The following is a 12,905-nucleotide window of genomic DNA, read 5'->3' on the forward strand; positions in this document are numbered from 1 at the left end:
AGGGCGGGAATTGCGGCTGAGAAAGGTTGGACTGAGAAAACAAGAGGATTGCAGAAGTACGTACGGTGATGATGTTCTGGTGGCGGAGGCAGAGGGAGACCACGAAGGCTGCGCTCGAACTAGGTGGCGATGGCGGGATCCAGCTCTAGCTGGCTCACCATCTTGATGGCGACGCTGCGGACGGCGTACCAGATGCGAACCTGGCCCGGATCTCAAACTTGGATAGGTCGGTGTTCCAGAAGTCCTCCCCGTCGCTCCAGATCGTGGCCCCCGGTGGCACCACCAAGTACATGGAAATCAAATCCAAAATTTCCTGCGAGAAAGATTTGGGTGAGGGGTTAATGATTCTTTCTCGACTCTGCATTTCAGTACGTTGCTCCAGGATAAGCATGCCGGGAGACTTGATCTGCGTTTGATCCGAGAACCAGGGTGGCGAGGAGATGATTGTGGAGATGGAGAGGAAAATTAGGAGCAAATGGGTACGGGGAGGAGGTTAGCTATTTTTTAAGTGGGAGGAAAGGGAGGAGGCATTCGTGGGGAGGTGGGAGAGGAGGCCACGGCCCAACACATGATGTCTCTCCGTTGCTAATGATGCGTTGGTGTATGTATGTTCTTGTTGTAGTGAGCACACGCGAGTTATGGCAACTAGTCATCAACCCGTGCTACTGCACGGGCTAGCAATTTGGAAAATTGCACCGGCTACTGCACGAAAATTTATAATATTGTCCACCATGGTTTTGGTATTGTTTTGTCCAAACTTTTGTACAAAATAGAAATACAAATATTTAAATCAATATTTTATTATTGTACTAAATATTTTCATAGCATATAAATTATTATAAGCTTGGTCACAACCAAAATTGGTGACACCATACATATAACGGTTCCTATTTTTTGCAATTACTGAGTACATATGAGGATGTGTTTTCTTGATAACATTATTTTACACATATTATCCATGGTTTGACATGCATACATGTGGTTAACATACTCCATTAAAACACGATGCAAAAACCATTCTGCAAGGTTTGTTTATGCCGGTCACTCTCGAACCCATCCACACAATGATATCTAACTCATTGATGCCCCTACCAACCAAGTGCTTATAAGTTCAACACACTGGTGAGCTTCATGCCTTGATAAGCGTCGCGACTCAGTTCAAACTTGTCTGTGTATCTTTAAAATGTTTGTAGGATCGTTCAACTTGTTGAGGTTTTTTGAACTCGTGGAAGCCTTCTTTGGCTTTTCAATAATTCCCTATATTTCGAATCTTTTTTGTACTTGGACTGTATATTGTGATAGCCATTCTTATATCCTTAAATTCAACACTGAAATTTGGATGTTTTCTTGAATATTCTAAAAGCTCCCCTCAAGTTTTGGATGCATGCATGTAAGATTTTAGAAGTTACATTGTACCTTTTTCTAAAATTAATTAATCCGTCTGACATGCCAAATCAACCACCGGGAACAGTGGTGATGCTATTATTCTCCTATTCTTTAGGCGATGAGCGCTACCTAGCCGTTGTCCTAGCCCATGATATATAGCTTTATCCGACTACTATTAAATAAATTAAGTGTTATCGCATCATTGTATTGTTATTCCTTAAATACAAAAGTTAAACAGCATGCCCCAACTTCTGAAAAACAATGGGTTTTCTTACGCGCTTGCACAGTTTAGCAATTTTGAATATTTTTATAATCTAGAATGTTTTTCTTAATATATTTTTGATATACTTTACGGATTTCTTACACAAATTTTTTTCCAGAAAATTATGTGTTGTCCCAAAGGAATTTTGGAGTATACATGTATCGCTGCTTTGTGGACGGGATTTGTTTTGTCCATGTGTATATTCCTTGTGCTTGTGTGCATGGCGATTTCACCGTGAGAAAAACAGTTCACGTACATAGGTGTATGCTTCTAGCGAATAGAACAACGTTGGTATGTGACATTGAGCCATGATATATATAATTTTGTATTGGCTCCATGCATGCGTCTAGTACGTTTCCAGTAAGAAAAGCTTAATCCTGTACGCTTTACAACCTGGTGGTTTCTTCCCTCTCATCAAAAAAAAAAAAAAACTGAGCGCTTCTGCTATTGTAACATGTTTGCACTTTTGGGTCTTGTACGTTGACGTGGTAGAGATTCCTTAACTATTTTTGAAGGTAACTAGGGATTTTATTCAATGATCATCAAGTCTGGGATACAAGCAATGTCTGGTAAAACCTCTAGCCACACATGGCGGCCCACCGGCAGAGACGCAGCTCCTTTTGCTACCGAGTGGGCCTCAAAATTATTCTGTCTACTTTCGAAACGAGAAATAACAGAGGTAAAAAGATTCTTGGAAAGATTGATTTCATACAATATTGGCGCATAAACGGGCGAGGCTTCTCTGTTGATGTTGGTTACCACCTCTAGACAATCTGACGCAATCTCCAGGTTCTGCAGATTCAAGTCTCGTGCAAGGGCAAGGGCCTCGCTGCACGCTTGCGCCTCTAAGCTTGGTGGGTCGATCAAGCCGTCAAAAACCACAGCTGATGCCCCTAGAAATTTACCTGATCTGTCCCTGCACACAACAGCTGCTGCTCCTTTCTCACCAAGAGTAGAGATGGCTCCGTCACAGTTTATTTTTGCTGCTTCTTCTCCTGTTGGTGGCAACCACACTCGTGGTTTCTGTACCGAGTGGCGGCCCGGCGGCACACTTGGTGCATTAGTTGTTGCAATCTCTAAATCCTCCAGAAATCTCTTTATAAAGATCATGGTTGATATCGGACTCTGGAACTCGTTCTCGTGAATAGCTTTCCGGCGAGCAAACCAAATTGCCCACATCGTGACGAGAATCCTGGTAAGATCTTGGTGATTTGTAGTTTCAAACAGCCAAAAACAACCAAAGCTTCGCATCCGCACTCTGGTTTGATATCACATGTTCAAGTAGCTCTTCATCACCCAAAGCCCATACGCATCTGGCCATCCGGCAGCTCAGTAGGGAGTGTCTCCACGTATCTTCATCGGCTCCACAGATGGAGCATGATGCATTGTCGGCCATCTTCCTGTCATGCCTCACTGAACCTGTTGGAACCGAGGTATGCACCAATCTCCACACGAAGACACGGATTTTGGAAGGGACTTTAACCTTCCATAGATGAGTCCATGATTTCTTATCAGCTGCAATGTTCGAGTGGCTCGGACGGTGATCCAACCAGTCCTCCCTTTGGGCTTTGACGGCAGCGATCATTCTGTATGCCGAGCGCACGGAGAACACACCTCTCTTGTCATAATGCCATGACCAGAAGTCATCTTGTGTCCGGGTACTGAGGGGTATACTCTGTATGACCTCTACATCAGGTGCAATGAAGTTCTCCGTGAGGGTTTGCTTATTCCACACCCTAGTGATAGGGTCAATTAGTTCTGAAACCAACACTGGTGGGTTGGTCGAGCGAGCACAAATTGGTCTGAGCTTATAGTCCCTCGGCAGCCAGTTCTGGCCCCATATGCTAGTCTGCAAACCGGATCCAATTCTCTTGATAAGTCCCTGCGCTAACACGTCCCTGCCTTCGAGGATAGCGCGCCAAACCTGGGACGGTGCAGCGCCAAGTGTGGCTTCCAGCAAGTCACAATTCGGATAATATCGAGCTTTCAGTACGCGCGCACTTAGCGTATCCGAATCCATCAGCAATCTCCAAGCTTGTCGTGCGAGTAGAGCAAGATTGAAAAGCTCAACATCTCTAAAACCCAGACCCCCCATGAACTTGGGTTTCGACATGGTCTGCCATGATATCCATGCAACTTTCCTCTGGCCGTTCTTATTGCCCCACCAAAATTTCTGAATTATGCCATTTATGTGATCGCATAAGCCTCTTGGTAGCTTGAAACATGATATAGAGTAAGTAGGTATAGATTGAGCCACAGACTTAATAAGCACTTCCTTCCCTCCTGCTGAAAGGCATTTCTCCATCCAACCTTGAACCTTGTTCCAAATTCTGTCCTTGAGGTATTTGAACGACCCTTCCTTCGCCCTACCCACATCCGTCGGCAAGCCTAAGTATTTCTCCGACAGCGATTCATTGTGAACATCAAGGATATTCATGATAGAAATACGAGAAGCATCATCTACCCCTTTACTAAAAAATATGGACGATTTGTCCATATTGATCCTCTGTCCAGATGCATTGCAGTATGTCCTTAAAAGAGCTTCGACCCGTACCGCAGCTGTCTCATTAGCCTCAAAGAAAAGTAGACTCGTCAGCGAAGAGAAGGTGATTCACCATAGGTGATTCACCATAGAGATTCCTTAACTTGTTTAATCCTGTACATTGTAATATCTTTGGACTCTTGGGCCTTGTACGTGGACACATAATTAAGATCTAATGGTCATTTTAAAGTACTTCTTAGAATTAACGTGGAGGCTCCTATGGTGCATGAATGAAAAGCTATATATATCAGATTTGGTACATGCCATGTATCCATAAATCATTATATATCAATATATATCAGATTTTCTCGCTCATATTTGACCATATTAATGTTCCGCTTGTTCAAGTAAAAAAAAGTAACCATGTTTGACCTATCACTACTAGGAAAAGGGCTATAGATAGGATTGACACTAATGGCGCACCAGGGAAGCAGTGCGCCACTACTATATACTAATGGCGCACCGGTTTGTGATGCGCCATTAGTGTGGAAGACACTAATGACGCACCATACAAAAGGTGCGCCACTAGTGATAATTCTTTTTTCATTTTTACATACATACTAATGGCGCACTCCTAGACTAGTGCGCCATTACTAGTTCTAACTAGTAATGGCGCATCAGTCTCGGAGTGCGACATTACTGTATGTTTTTTTTGCAAAACTACTAATGGCGCACCGTGTCACAGTGCGCCATTACTAGTTTAAACTACTAATGGCGCACCTTGTCACAGTGCGCCATTACTAGTTTAAACTACTAATGGCGCACCTTGTCACAGTGCGCCATTAGTATATATATATACATATATATTACTTTTCTGCAAAACTTTAATGACGCACCACATGTAGGTGCGCCATTAGTAACCAGGGTTACTAATGGCGCATTTGCATGTGATGCGCCATTAGTAACCTGGGACCCCAACAAGATATTTTGGACAGCCCTCACCTACCCACTCACTTTCCCCACTTCATTCCCTCCACCTCCTTCTCCAAGCTTTCGGCTGCCTCCTCCTCCTCACCTCATTTCCACCATAGATTCATCAAAATTAAGTGGTGAAATTACCTTTTTTTGATAGGTAAGTAAGGGGAAAGCTATCTTCATGATGTAGATCTATTTCTTGCAGGTTTTATTCCGAGCCACCGCACTGATCCGTATGTGCTCGTTACTCACTCCGACGGAGCCCAGAGAGCGTTTGGTTAATGGATCTATCCGATGGAAGATGGTAGCACGGGATATCTTCAACCGGTTTAGATGGCGGTCATGTAATAGGATAGGGCAATTAGTTTTCCTATCTTTGTTATGCTAGCCGGTTGTGGCTTCTTGGCTCTTTTGTTTTTGGCGTTGTGGCTCTTTGTGAGCTTGTCGTTACTTTATTTTCAGACTTTAAGACTTTGTTGAACCTATTTGCTTTCTATAAAGGTGGTTGTATGCATCGTCCAGATGCAGAGGCCGGGGAGTCCCCTTTTAAAAAAAACAATTGAAGTGGCGAGACCTGACATAGCCAATGCAGCTCCATCCTTGACAAACACATGCATGCATGCAATTGGAATCAAACACACCAATTGTTGAAGAAACCACTTACTGCATCCTTGTCGCCCCATGCCTTTGTATTGTATGAGCTCCATGTGTTGGGGATGTACACGGAACGGAAGGGTATTTCTCAACTGCCCAATGGTGGAGAACGCAGTTGCAGGGCATGGTGGCGTGGTGTGGCAGCTTGGATGTGGTGGCGATGTGGCGGTCATGAAGCTGTCGTGTGGTGCGGCAGCCCCACCGATGGCGACTTTTTTGTTCTTGTTCACAATGTTACAATGCCGTCTCTTTTGCCGAGCATATGAACTTGGCAAATCATCTGTGCCAAGTGGCAACAACGCTGCCTCTCCGCTTTGTTCCGTCTGGTCTTTTTTTATGTTGTGTACTGGCTTTTGACACTCAGCAAATGCGCAACCAAAATAAATACTCGGCAAGGAGCCCTTTGTTGGAAGTGTGTATGCCAATTGTAAACTTCGGCAAAGCCTTTTCAAAGTGTTTTTCATCCTTATTTGGCACTAAACTAACAATTTGATTCCAGTAGTGATACGTCGGGCACTAAACAATACACATCAACTCTATAAGTCAGGTTCTAATTACTGACGTGGCAACCAACAACATGTTACAAAACTATAAGCCAAAAGTTGACAGTGAGCACCAGTGTCAATGTCAGGCACAAAATACCTGCATATTTCATCATATTAAAACTAGCTTATCTTTCTAGTGCTCTCCGTGTGTCGTAAGCGTGAGGGATCCCCGTTGTAGGGTTTGCAATATGTTTATGATTTGCTTATGGTGGGTGGCGTGAGTGACAGAAGCACAGACCCGATTAAGTAGGTTGTTTGCGTATGGGATAAAGGGGACTTGATACTTTAATGCTATGGTTGGGTTTTACCTTAATGAATCTTTAGTAGTTGCGGATGCTTGCTAGAGTTCCAATCATAAGTGCATATGATCCAAGTAGAGAAAGTATGTTAGCTTATGCCTCTCCCCAAATAGAATTGCAATAGTGATTACCGGTCTAGTAACGTAGTCAATTGCTTAGGGACAATTCCACAACTCCTATCACCACTTTTCCACACTCGCTATATTTACTTTATTGCTTCTTTACCTAACAGCCCCTAGTTTATATTTATGTGTTCTTTATTATCTTGCAAACCTATCCTTTCACACCTACAAAGTACTTCTAGTTTCATACTTGTTCTAGGTAAAGCGAACACTAAGCGTGCGTAGAGTCGTATCAGTGGCAGATAGGGCTTGAGAGAGTATTTGTTCTACCTTTAGCTCCTCGTTGGGTTCGACACTCTTACTTATCGAAAGAGGCTACAATTATCCCCTACACTTGTGGGTTATCAAGCCATCCCTCCAATATAGTTCCGCGCCCTGTAGTGGGCTTCAGCTTCTTCACGATTGGATCGAGTGACCGATGAGGGTACACCCTTTTTGTTCAGATGAGGGGTTTAGTGAGAGCCAGTGGGTCCCAAAAGGATGCCTGGGTTTTCCAGGCGCTTTTCATTGCGCAGTACTTCTATACTATGGTCGCCAAGTCAGCGAAGTGTGATATGTGACGGCATTTTATGGCATTAAGGATTCCCTTGTCCGTGCAATTTCTTCAAAAGAACAAGATTGCGTCTTCCTTGCGATAGTCCTTAACCTTGTTTATTACAATGAGGAATCTGGACCAAAAGTGATGTACTGTCTCTTGGGGTTGTTGTCTGATATGGGAAAGATTGCTTGTATCTGGGCGGGTGGGTGGATTTAAATCCGAATCCTGACCCGGTCTGAGACCCAGAGCTTGAAGGGCTTACGAATTTAACAATTCGGCTTTCGGGATGTTACCCAACTTTTCGGACCCACAGTCCGGTTCTAAGTCCGGGACTTGGGGCACGTCTTCCCGTGAAAGGGTATCCGACTCGGTGAGCTCGGTAATCCGGACATAGTCCGTCCTCAGTATGGGAGGAGAGTTATCGCTTTGCTCCTCCACCACCGCTATCTGATGGGCGACCGGAGGGGAATTAATCTCCCTCTGATCGGGTTTAACCCCAATCTGGTCGTAGTCCATAGCGACTCCCAGGGCGATGATGCGATCAAAGATCTCATTCAACGACGATAGCTCCATCGGATCCATCTGCTCGGCAAGCTCCGAGCTGACGCGGAGACGATTCTTGATGACCCGAGAGGTCATCGTGGGCTCAACAGCCGAGCGGGCAGTCATGATGAAACCGCCCAACCGGAGGGTTCGGCCCGAGGCCAAGGCTCCCCGGAGGTGATGTTGTCCTTCATAACAAGGCGAGCCATCAACCTTATCTTCGACACAACAGTGGAACTCTCAATGAAAGCACCAATGTCGGTGTCAAAACCGGCGGATCTCAGGTAGGGGGTCTCAAACTGTGCGTCTAAGGCTAATGGTAACAGGAGGTGGGGGACACAATGTTTACCCAGGTTCGGGACCTCTCTGTGGAGGTAATACCCTACTTCCTGCTTGATTGATCTTGATGATATGAGTATTACAAGAGTTGATCTACCACGAGATCGAGGAGGCTAACCCTAGAAGCTAGCCTATGATTATGATTATCGTTGTCCTACGGACTAAACCCTCCTGTTTATATAGACACCGGAGGGGGTTAGGGTTACACCAGGTCGGTGACAGAGAAGGGAATCTACATATCTGAATCGCCAAGCTTGCCTTCCACGCAAAGGAGAGTCCCACTCGGACACGGGACGAAGTCTTGTATATTGTCTCTTCATAGTCCAACAGTCCGGCCAAACTATACAGTCCGGCTGTCCGAGGACCCCCTAATCCAGGACTCCCTCAACCAGGTTTTCACCCGGATCCGTCCCAAGTAATCCACCCGACAAGTTGTGCAACGTCTCGACCGCCTTCAAAGCCCCAGATCTAGCCGCCTAGATCCAGCAACCAACCGCAACAGCAGTGCCACCTAGGAGCTCTGGCCCACCGGCCACTACCTGAGTGTGCCACCACTGGAGCCTAGGAGGAGGGCTCCCACCCCGCGTCGCCAAGCCGCGAGAGCCACCCAGATGGATCCCACATGCTCGTCACCGTCTCTGATCCAAACCAATCCGTAGATCAGATCACCGTCACAGATCCGCCTTGGACAGAGACTGCACCATGCCATGCCGCCGCGGGAAGCCCTAGCTTCACCGGCCACCACCATCCAGGGCCGCCGCCCCGGGATCCAGACAGAACATTGTCGCTGCGACCGTCCATGTTCCGCCGCCGCCGACCGGCCAAGCCGCCGACCACTGCGACCTCCGCCGCCATGACCATGCAAGCCCACCAACCCCACACCAGCACAGCCAGCCGGCCGACCAACTCCGACGAAGAAGAAGGCCATCACCACCAAGCCTAGGGCCGGCGCCCCAGACATCCTCATGTTGCAGTTCAAGTCCAGGAGCAGTGCACCACTGACGGTGATTTAAGATCGGTAGCACAACGAATCAGCCTGACTGAGTCAAGGCCAGATCCGCCGTTGGTGGTTCCGTCCTCCACCGCCGCCGCCGCACCACATACATGTCGCCGCTGATCTGCGCCACCACCGTCGTCGATCTAGCCGGAAATGAGCGCCGCCTCCTAACCAGATCGAGATCCGAGGAGAAAACCGCTGCCGCCGCCACGCCACAAGGGCTTTGCCCTGTGACGCCCCAGGCGACGGCGGCGGAGGGGAGAGGAGGTGAGGTGCGGCTCTAGGAGGAGGGCGGGGGCTCCCCGGTGCGGGGCGGCGCCGCCACACGGGGGAGGTGGGGCACGGGAGAAGTGAGGCACGCCTGCTAAACCTCTAAATAACTGAGCATTTGAACCATTCTGGCTGGTGTGCCTTTGGTGAAGTAGATTCGGCGCCGTATCATGCAGTCTAGTGTGTATTATCCTTGTTAAAAAGGAAGAGAGGATACATAGCAGCCGCCATTAGCGGGAGGAGGCCAGCAGCATCTCCATCCGTCTGTCCCGTGGTCGGAAAGAGGAAGATTGTCTGTCAGACCACGAGTCAAGTGGAGTTGACCTGACGCTGGAAGGGGCCTGAAGCTGCAATCAAATATTTAGAGCTCATAAAATAGAGCAAAAGCAGAGGAAGGGACTTGCAAATATTCAGACATGAGAAAACATAGCAAAGTAGAGGAGTAGAGGAGGCTTTTTTTTTTTTTGATAAAAGAGAGCTTGCCTCTCCGATTTCATATAAAGAAATCAACCGTTCACAGACTACAGACCAAGCACAGAGTAGCATCAAACCCCAACGATGATATGTTGAAGGGGGAGCCATCCCTCCCACCTCCCACCCATCATCATTTGTCAGGATAATCGGTAAAACCTAACGAAGACCACGCTAAGGAAACCCAAAGTAAGCTAGACTCCAGGCTTACTGCTAGCTATTACAGAAGGTAGAGTTATGCATCGGAGGCTGCATGCAGCCACTAGTGCAAGCATACATCCCAGAATGGGAAGAAAGGAGAAAAGCAGATGAGCTAAAAAGCAAGCACGGAGAAGGTTGAGCTTCAGCATAGTCGAACTTTAATAGTCTCCAAGGCTTGGAACCCCTGTCGCCATTCACGCGTCGCCCTGAAGATCTCCGTGGCCACCCACTCAACTTGATTTACCCCCTCCTTCATGCGATCTATTTTTCCTTGGTTTTTATGCAATACACACCATTCATGTAAGTTCTTAATGATCAAATTTACAGGAACACAGGGATCAGTCACCCTATGATTATCAAATACGAGTCTATTTCTCAATTTCCACATTGTCCAAAGCATTGCCGAAATACCAACAGTCATAAGATTCTTATCTTTTTTCTCAAATTTGCTCAGCCATTTGCCAAAGATGTCATTAATTTTTTCAGGAACATCATGTATATTCAAGGAACATTTCAAAGTCATCCATAGCATTTTTGCCACAGAACAATGTACAAATAAATGATTAGTATCTTCCTCTCTCCCGCAAAAGGAACATTTTGTGTCCCCCCGCCATCCCCTTCTTCTAAGATTTTGCTTGGTAAGATACTTTTTCTTAACCAAATAAAGAATTTCACCCTAGGGGGGCATCTTTACTTTCCACAAAAAATTATATGGATATTGCACTTCATTTTGAATCATATGTCTATAGCATGTTTTGACATTATATTTTCCATTGCCAGATAGGGTCCATTTTATCTTGTCTGTGGACGTATCCAGTGTCACACTCTCACATGCATCTTTTATATGTTCCCATAACATCAAAGACTCTCCACACAACGATCTTCTAAAGTTGATGTTGTCTAGCCCTTTCTTCAACACCCAAGCCACAGATTTCTCTTTATCAAAACATATACTATAAATGCGTGGGTGATGTGGACCGAACCTCGTGGTGGGATCCGATCTGTTGTTGCGGCCCGATCTTTCACGACACTCCACCACCAGCAGTAGCAACCTCTCACCCGCGCACGCGATGTACACGAATTAGAGGGTTTGAACCTTGCGGCCCAGCACGAGAAAACCAAACTCGACGAAGGTACTCACGCGCAAAACAATTTCCACGAAAAGAAATCGCAACACAGAGGTTTTCTAAAGATCCCTCCAAAACTTGATACAGGTGTCTACCTTGAAAAACACATCGTGTCTATTTCCTCAAAAAAATAACCTCCTTTTACAGCAGTTCCACGCATGATTTTTATACCCATATAAACTCATCTAGCTCGACTTGGCCCTCAAGTTGGCCATACCCTTATCTTCTGTTAAACAAACGAGAATCTCATTTGGACTCTAATCTAATCTTACCTTTTACATCTCGGCAAGATCTCAACATAATAATTGGACTAAACAAAACCGACTGTACGTACTCTAACCTTTCCTTTTAATTTGGAGTGCCGCTGGATACGTGTAGACAACAGGAGGCCCCCAGCCACAAGCGCACAAACATAGCAACTCTCGAGGTAGCAAGTTCATGGCCTTTGATCTGTTTTCTGGTGGACGCCGAAACATAAAAAAATAATGGACTTTAATTCCTTGTGCACTAGCACATGTACGGACTTGTAGCATATCATCTCTTCCCTTGTGTACTTGTATATGTGCTCTTTGAAGTGCATGCATGTTTACTAGGTCCAAGGAAAACAAATCTGTTTCTAAATTACTTTTCTCCCTGGCATAATCTGGTACTCCAACTGCTCTCAATTCTAGCACATTAGCATGCATGCATGTCACGCTAGTTAGCTTCTCCTCAAACTCATTCTTCTCATCAAAGCTAATATATCTGGGTACGTACACACCTCTGGCCTCCAAACCATCAACTTGCGGAGAAGTTTGAAAAACATTGGAAACACTGACATTAGCCCTGGCTGTATCAGTGGGTAGCTATTTTTCAAGGCTTTTGGTCCTATCCACCAGTCTTCCCAGAACCTGGTATCTTCTCCATTCCCTATATCAAATTTACACAAGGAGAAAAAGAAGTCTTTGTGTTTCAGTAATTCCCCCCAGAATTGTGTCCCCTTTTTTGTTTTTCACACTAGTAAGACAATTATTTTTGACATATTTTTTCCTCAGGATCTCCTGCCACACTTCATTTGTGTTATATAATTTCCACCACTATTTACACAACAGAACTTTATTCATAAAAGCTAGGTTATGCACCCCCAGACCACCCATATCCTTTGGTTTGCACACTTCTGCCCATCTCACAAAATGATACTTTTTCTTATCCTCACTTTCCTGCCACAGCAGCCTAGCTCTGAAAAAATTCATCCTCTTCTCAACACCCACTGGTAGCCCGTAAAACGACATCATAAAGTACGGAATCATAGTCAGTGAGGATTGCATTAAAGTCAATCTTCCTGCACTAGCTATGAGTCTTCCCTGCCAAGTCCCACATTTTCCTTCCATTTTATTTTCAGAATGTTTCCAATCTTTATTTTTAATACTTTTCTTATTAATTGGAAGCCCTAAATATTTCATTGGCAACTCGCCAACAGGACATGTGAAATTTCTGGAATATTCCTGTTTCTTATCCTCAGCATCCCCAAATAAGTAAATTTCACTCTTGTGAAAATTAATTTTCAAACCAGACATTTGTTCAAATAGGCATAAAATGTATTTTACATTACAGGCACTTTCATAGTCATCTTGTAACAAAAAAATTGTATCATCTGCGTACTGTAACATATTAATCCCCCCTCTATATTTTCAGCCAGTAGACCTTTGATCAGC

The sequence above is a fragment of the Triticum aestivum genome, chromosome 4A (assembly GCF_018294505.1).
Source record: "Triticum aestivum cultivar Chinese Spring chromosome 4A, IWGSC CS RefSeq v2.1, whole genome shotgun sequence".
In the NCBI taxonomy this organism is placed as follows: domain Eukaryota; kingdom Viridiplantae; phylum Streptophyta; class Magnoliopsida; order Poales; family Poaceae; genus Triticum; species Triticum aestivum.